General features: G+C 57.0%; 2 non-coding genes and 1 pseudogene across 2 annotated transcripts; all 3 read left to right on the top strand.

Moving 5' to 3' along the window:
* The first annotated feature begins 2749 nt into the window (after positions 1–2749).
* On the top strand, positions 2750–4664 carry LOC126435221 (small subunit ribosomal RNA). The gene has a single exon (XR_007579777.1). It is a non-coding gene; the product is annotated as a small subunit ribosomal RNA (ribosomal RNA).
* Positions 4665–5015: 351 nt separating this feature from the next.
* Positions 5016–5170, top strand: LOC126435203 (5.8S ribosomal RNA). Its single transcript, XR_007579761.1, has one exon. It is a non-coding gene; the product is annotated as a 5.8S ribosomal RNA (ribosomal RNA).
* Positions 5171–5359: 189 nt separating this feature from the next.
* LOC126435229 (large subunit ribosomal RNA) overlaps positions 5360–6561 on the top strand; it is a 6038-nt pseudogene continuing 4836 nt past the window's right edge.

The following is a 6561-nucleotide window of genomic DNA, read 5'->3' on the forward strand; positions in this document are numbered from 1 at the left end:
CCTAACCTATGTTGCGCCTTAACCTAACCTATGTTGCGCCTTAACCTAACCTATGTTGCGCCTTAACCTAACCTATGTTGCGCCTTAACCTAACCTATGTTGCGCCTTAACCTAACCTATGTTGCGCCTTAACCTAACCTATGTTGCGCCTTAACCTAACCTATGTTGCGCCTTAACCTAACCTATGTTGCGCCTTAACCTAACCTATGTTGCGCCTTAACCTAACCTATGTTGCGCCTTAACCTAACCTATGTTGCGCCTTAACCTAACCTATGTTGCGCCTTAACCTAACCTATGTTGCGCCTTAACCTAACCTATGTTGCGCCTTAACCTAACCTATGTTGCGCCTTAACCTAACCTATGTTGCGCCTTAACCTAACCTATGTTGCGCCTTAACCTAACCTATGTTGCGCCTTAACCTAACCTATGTTGCGCCTTAACCCAACCTATGTTGCGCCTTAACCCAACCTATGTTGCGCCTTAACCCAACCTATGTTGCGCCTTAACCCAACCTATGTTGCGCCTTAACCCAACCTATGTTGCGCCTTAACCCAACCTATGTTGCGCCTTAACCCAACCTATGTTGGGCCTTAACCCAACCTATGTTGGGCCTTAACCCAACCTATGTTGGGCCTTAACCCAACACACGTTGGGCCTTAACCCAACACACGTTGGGCCTTAACCCAACACACGTTGGGCCTTAACCCAACACACGTTGGGCCTTAACCCAACACACGTTGGGCCTTAACCCAACACACGTTGGGCCTTAACCCAACACACGTTGGGCCTTAACCCAACACACGTTGGGCCTTAACCCAACACACGTTGGGCCTTAACCCAACACACGTTGGGCCTTAACCCAACACACGTTGGGCCTTAACCCAACACACGTTGGGCCTTAACCCAACACACGTTGGGCCTTAACCCAACACACGTTGGGCCTTAACCCAACACACGTTGGGCCTTAACCCAACACACGTTGGGCCTTAACCCAACACACGTTGGGCCTTAACCCAACACACGTTGGGCCTTAACCTGCTCTGTAATTGTCATACGACGCGTTAAATTAGTGTAGTGTTGCCTAACTGCAACCCCCGCAATATAGTTTGCTACTCGCACTGCCCGGTCCCCAGTGTATCGCTTCATGTTAAACACCTTGCAGCTATACACTGTAATGTGGATGGCAGCAGGACGTACATGCTCAATGCCCTTTGCAGTTGTTCATTGGCATTTGCAGTTGTTCATTGGCATTCGCATGGCGAAGCACTTAGCCTACGCTGTGGTACGGCCTGTGTCAACTGTCCGCTGATGTTGTACGTCCAAATCACACACTGTACTGCACATTGGTCCTCATGTACTGAATGATACATCGTGGTACATGTGACCGTACAACGACTGCGCCAACAACGGCGAACCATGCGGTCCAAATGTTGTGCACTCAGCTACGTGTCGTCTCCCTATAAGAGCTGGATTGCAGTGTGGTATGCCCTGGATGGCGATCAGCATGAGCCGTCTGTTGATGTAGTGGCGCGTGTTGTCAGACGTAGTCGTCTCTTCTCACACACCGTGATAGCATGGTGCACTGCGTTCCACATCTGCGACATGCGACAGAGGCCGGTTGACAGTCGTTCGCGCAATGGACATCGCATACGTACGGGGGCCACCTTCCACGTGTTCGCGAAGCGTGCACATGTTGTTGCGTGTATGTGGGCAGACATAGTGTGTCGTGACACCTGACACAGGCATGCAACAATCGTTGAATTTGCAAATGGCGATGGACGCCTACGTTTGCTGGTGACGTTACGCAAATGAACAACTGGTAAACCGTTGTGGTGCGGTTGTTCTCGCTAGAGGTGAATCAGTGATGGCGACGATCGGTTGAGCTACCAACCGGTTGTTCCAGCGATACCCACCATGCCCACGAACGTGAATGGCATCTGGGTGTGAAGCGATACGCGGCGGTGGCTGGGTGGGACCGTCCCCGGCCGGTGAGGGGGGGCCTCCCGGCGTGCTGGCCGCGCGGTGCGTGGGCGCACGCGCTACAGCCGGCTGGTGGGGGCGGCCAGTGGCAGGCGCGCCGGCCGACGGAGGCGGCAGGCGGCGCAGCTGCGCGCCGGCGCACCCTGCACGCGGCGCCGTGCGGCCAAAGTAGGTCCTCGCGGGCCCGGTGCGAAGCGCGGTGGACATCTGCAGTGTGCTGGTCCGATTGAGGACTGTGTGCGCTGAGGATGCGCCGCCGCCCGGCGCTCGGCGCCGCGACGCCGTCTGCTGCTCGGTCGCCTCTGCGGTTCTCGCAGGTGGTTTGTATCGCAGCTGTGCGGACGTGTTGGCGCGTGCGCTGTGCTGGGAGAGTTCGCTTCGGCACCCAAGTGGGGCTTTTGTCCTTCTGTGGCGCTGGCGTTGGAGCTGCCGGTCACCGTAGGTGGCGCGTGTTGTCTCCCGCCGGCAATGCCACGACAGCACGCTCCCGGGCCTCTGTCGGCAGCGGCAAGCTCAGTTGGGAGCACGGGTGGTCGCACCTAAAGCGTCTACTCGCCAAACCCCGGGCGATTGCGCCTCTCTCGAACCCGACCAAGTACTTAGGACGGCGCTGCGCGCCGCCGGGACCTGAGAGGGTTTCGAGGTGTATGGTGCAGGGGAGCTCAGCCTCCTCCTGTTTGCAGAATAATTGAGCGGACGCTTGCGTGTTCGCGCGGGCCCCCGGGACACACTCCCGGGCGGCCGGCTGCTCAGCTCTAGTTGACGCAGCTCCCTGGTTGATCCTGCCAGTAGTCATATGCTTGTCTCAAAGATTAAGCCATGCATGTCTCAGTACAAGCCGCATTAAGGTGAAACCGCGAATGGCTCATTAAATCAGTTATGGTTCCTTAGATCGTACCCACGTTACTTGGATAACTGTGGTAATTCTAGAGCTAATACATGCAAACAGAGTCCCGACCAGAGATGGAAGGGACGCTTTTATTAGATCAAAACCAATCGGTCGGCTCGTCCGGTCCGTTTGCCTTGGTGACTCTGAATAACTTTGGGCTGATCGCACGGTCCTCGTACCGGCGACGCATCTTTCAAATGTCTGCCTTATCAACTGTCGATGGTAGGTTCTGCGCCTACCATGGTTGTAACGGGTAACGGGGAATCAGGGTTCGATTCCGGAGAGGGAGCCTGAGAAACGGCTACCACATCCAAGGAAGGCAGCAGGCGCGCAAATTACCCACTCCCGGCACGGGGAGGTAGTGACGAAAAATAACGATACGGGACTCATCCGAGGCCCCGTAATCGGAATGAGTACACTTTAAATCCTTTAACGAGTATCTATTGGAGGGCAAGTCTGGTGCCAGCAGCCGCGGTAATTCCAGCTCCAATAGCGTATATTAAAGTTGTTGCGGTTAAAAAGCTCGTAGTTGGATTTGTGTCCCACGCTGTTGGTTCACCGCCCGTCGGTGTTTAACTGGCATGTATCGTGGGACGTCCTGCCGGTGGGGCGAGCTGAAGGCGTGCGACGCGCCTCGTGCGTGCTCGTGCGTCCCGAGGCGGACCCCGTTGCAATCCTACCAGGGTGCTCTTGAGTGAGTGTCTCGGTGGGCCGGCACGTTTACTTTGAACAAATTAGAGTGCTTAAAGCAGGCAAGCCCGCCTGAATACTGTGTGCATGGAATAATGGAATAGGACCTCGGTTCTATTTTGTTGGTTTTCGGAACCCGAGGTAATGATTAATAGGGACAGGCGGGGGCATTCGTATTGCGACGTTAGAGGTGAAATTCTTGGATCGTCGCAAGACGAACAGAAGCGAAAGCATTTGCCAAGTATGTTTTCATTAATCAAGAACGAAAGTTAGAGGTTCGAAGGCGATCAGATACCGCCCTAGTTCTAACCATAAACGATGCCAGCCAGCGATCCGCCGCAGTTCCTCCGATGACTCGGCGGGCAGCCTCCGGGAAACCAAAGCTTTTGGGTTCCGGGGGAAGTATGGTTGCAAAGCTGAAACTTAAAGGAATTGACGGAAGGGCACCACCAGGAGTGGAGCCTGCGGCTTAATTTGACTCAACACGGGAAACCTCACCAGGCCCGGACACCGGAAGGATTGACAGATTGATAGCTCTTTCTTGATTCGGTGGGTGGTGGTGCATGGCCGTTCTTAGTTGGTGGAGCGATTTGTCTGGTTAATTCCGATAACGAACGAGACTCTAGCCTGCTAACTAGTCGCGTGACATCCTTCGTGCTGTCAGCGATTACTTTTCTTCTTAGAGGGACAGGCGGCTTCTAGCCGCACGAGATTGAGCAATAACAGGTCTGTGATGCCCTTAGATGTTCTGGGCCGCACGCGCGCTACACTGAAGGAATCAGCGTGTCTTCCTAGGCCGAAAGGTCGGGGTAACCCGCTGAACCTCCCTTCGTGCTAGGGATTGGGGCTTGCAATTGTTCCCCATGAACGAGGAATTCCCAGTAAGCGCGAGTCATAAGCTCGCGTTGATTACGTCCCTGCCCCTTTGTACACACCGCCCGTCGCTACTACCGATTGAATGATTTAGTGAGGTCTTCGGACTGGTACGCGGCATTGACTCTGTCGTTGCCGATGCTACCGGAAAGATGACCAAACTTGATCATTTAGAGGGAAGTAAAAGTCGTCAACCAAGGTTTCCGTAGGTGAACCTGCGGAAGGATCATTACCGACTAGACTGCATGTCTTTCGATGTGCGTGTCGTGTCGCGCAACACGCTACCTGTACGGCTCGCAGTAGCCGTGCGCCGCGTGCGGAACCACGCGTGCTTCTCAAAACTAACGCCAATGTTGTGTGGTACGAGCGCTGAAGCGCTGGAGCGGCTGGCCTGCGGCACCTGGCGCCTGGCGCCGGTTTTGAATGACTTTCGCCCGACTGCCTGTCCGCTCCGGTGTGGAGCCGTACGACGCCCATCGGCCGTGAGGCCGTTGGACACAGAACGCTTGAACAGGGGCCGCCACACGCCTACGTCCCGCCTATGCAACTGTCTTGAAAGAGACAGTGGAAACTAAGAAAAGATCACCCAGGACGGTGGATCACTCGGCTCGTGGGTCGATGAAGAACGCAGCAAATTGCGCGTCGACATGTGAACTGCAGGACACATGAACATCGACGTTTCGAACGCACATTGCGGTCCATGGATTCCGTTCCCGGGCCACGTCTGGCTGAGGGTCGGCTACGTATACTGAAGCGCGCGGCGTTTGCCCCGCTTCGCAGACCTGGGAGCGTCGCGGCCGCCTGTGGGGCCGGCCGCGCCTCCTTAAACGTGCGATGCGCGCCCGTCGCCTGGCGGTTCGCATACCGGTACTTACTCGGTAGCGTGCACAGCCGGCTCGGCGGTGTGGCGTGCGACACCTCGTACAACGACCTCAGAGCAGGCGAGGACTACCCGCTGAATTTAAGCATATTACTAAGCGGAGGAAAAGAAACTAACAAGGATTCCCCCAGTAGCGGCGAGCGAACAGGGAAGAGTCCAGCACCGAACCCCGCAGGCTGCCGCCTGTCGTGGCATGTGGTGTTTGGGAGGGTCCACTACCCCGACGCCTCGCGCCGAGCCCAAGTCCAACTTGAATGAGGCCACGGCCCGTAGAGGGTGCCAGGCCCGTAGCGGCCGGTGCGAGCGTCGGCGGGACCTCTCCTTCGAGTCGGGTTGCTTGAGAGTGCAGCTCCAAGTGGGTGGTAAACTCCATCTGAGACTAAATATGACCACGAGACCGATAGCGAACAAGTACCGTGAGGGAAAGTTGAAAAGAACTTTGAAGAGAGAGTTCAAAAGTACGTGAAACCGTTCTGGGGTAAACGTGAGAAGTCCGAAAGGTCGAACGGGTGAGATTCACGCCCATCCGGCCACTGGCCTCCGCCCTCGGCAGATGGGGCCGGCCGCCCGCGCGGAGCAATCCGCGGCGGGGTCGTGTCCGGTTGCCTTTCCACTCGCCGCGGGGTGGGGCCGTTCCGGTGTGCGGTGGGCCGCACTTCTCCCCTAGTAGGACGTCGCGACCCGCTGGGTGCCGGCCTACGGCCCGGGTGCGCAGCCTGTCCTTCCGCGGGCCTCGGTTCGCGTCTGTTGGGCAGAGCCCCGGTGTCCTGGCTGGCTGCCCGGCGGTATATCTGGAGGAGTCGATTCGCCCCTTTGGGCGCTCGGGCTCCCGGCAAGCGCGCGCGGTTCTTCCCGGATGACGGACCTACCTGGCCCGGCCCCGGACCCGCGCCGCTGTTGGCTCGGGATGCTCTCGGGCGGAATAATCGCTCCCGTCAGCGGCGCTTCAGCTTTGGACAATTTCACGACCCGTCTTGAAACACGGACCAAGGAGTCTAACATGTGCGCGAGTCATTGGGCTGTACGAAACCTAAAGGCGTAATGAAAGTGAAGGTCTCGCCTTGCGCGGGCCGAGGGAGGATGGGGCTTCCCCGCCCTTCACGGGGCGGCGGCCTCCGCACTCCCGGGGCGTCTCGTCCTCATTGCGAGGTGAGGCGCACCTAGAGCGTACACGTTGGGACCCGAAAGATGGTGAACTATGCCTGGCCAGGACGAAGTCAGGGGGAAACCCTGATGGAGGTCCGTAGCG

This window comes from Schistocerca serialis, unplaced genomic scaffold, assembly GCF_023864345.2.
Source record: "Schistocerca serialis cubense isolate TAMUIC-IGC-003099 unplaced genomic scaffold, iqSchSeri2.2 HiC_scaffold_1198, whole genome shotgun sequence".
In the NCBI taxonomy this organism is placed as follows: domain Eukaryota; kingdom Metazoa; phylum Arthropoda; class Insecta; order Orthoptera; family Acrididae; genus Schistocerca; species Schistocerca serialis.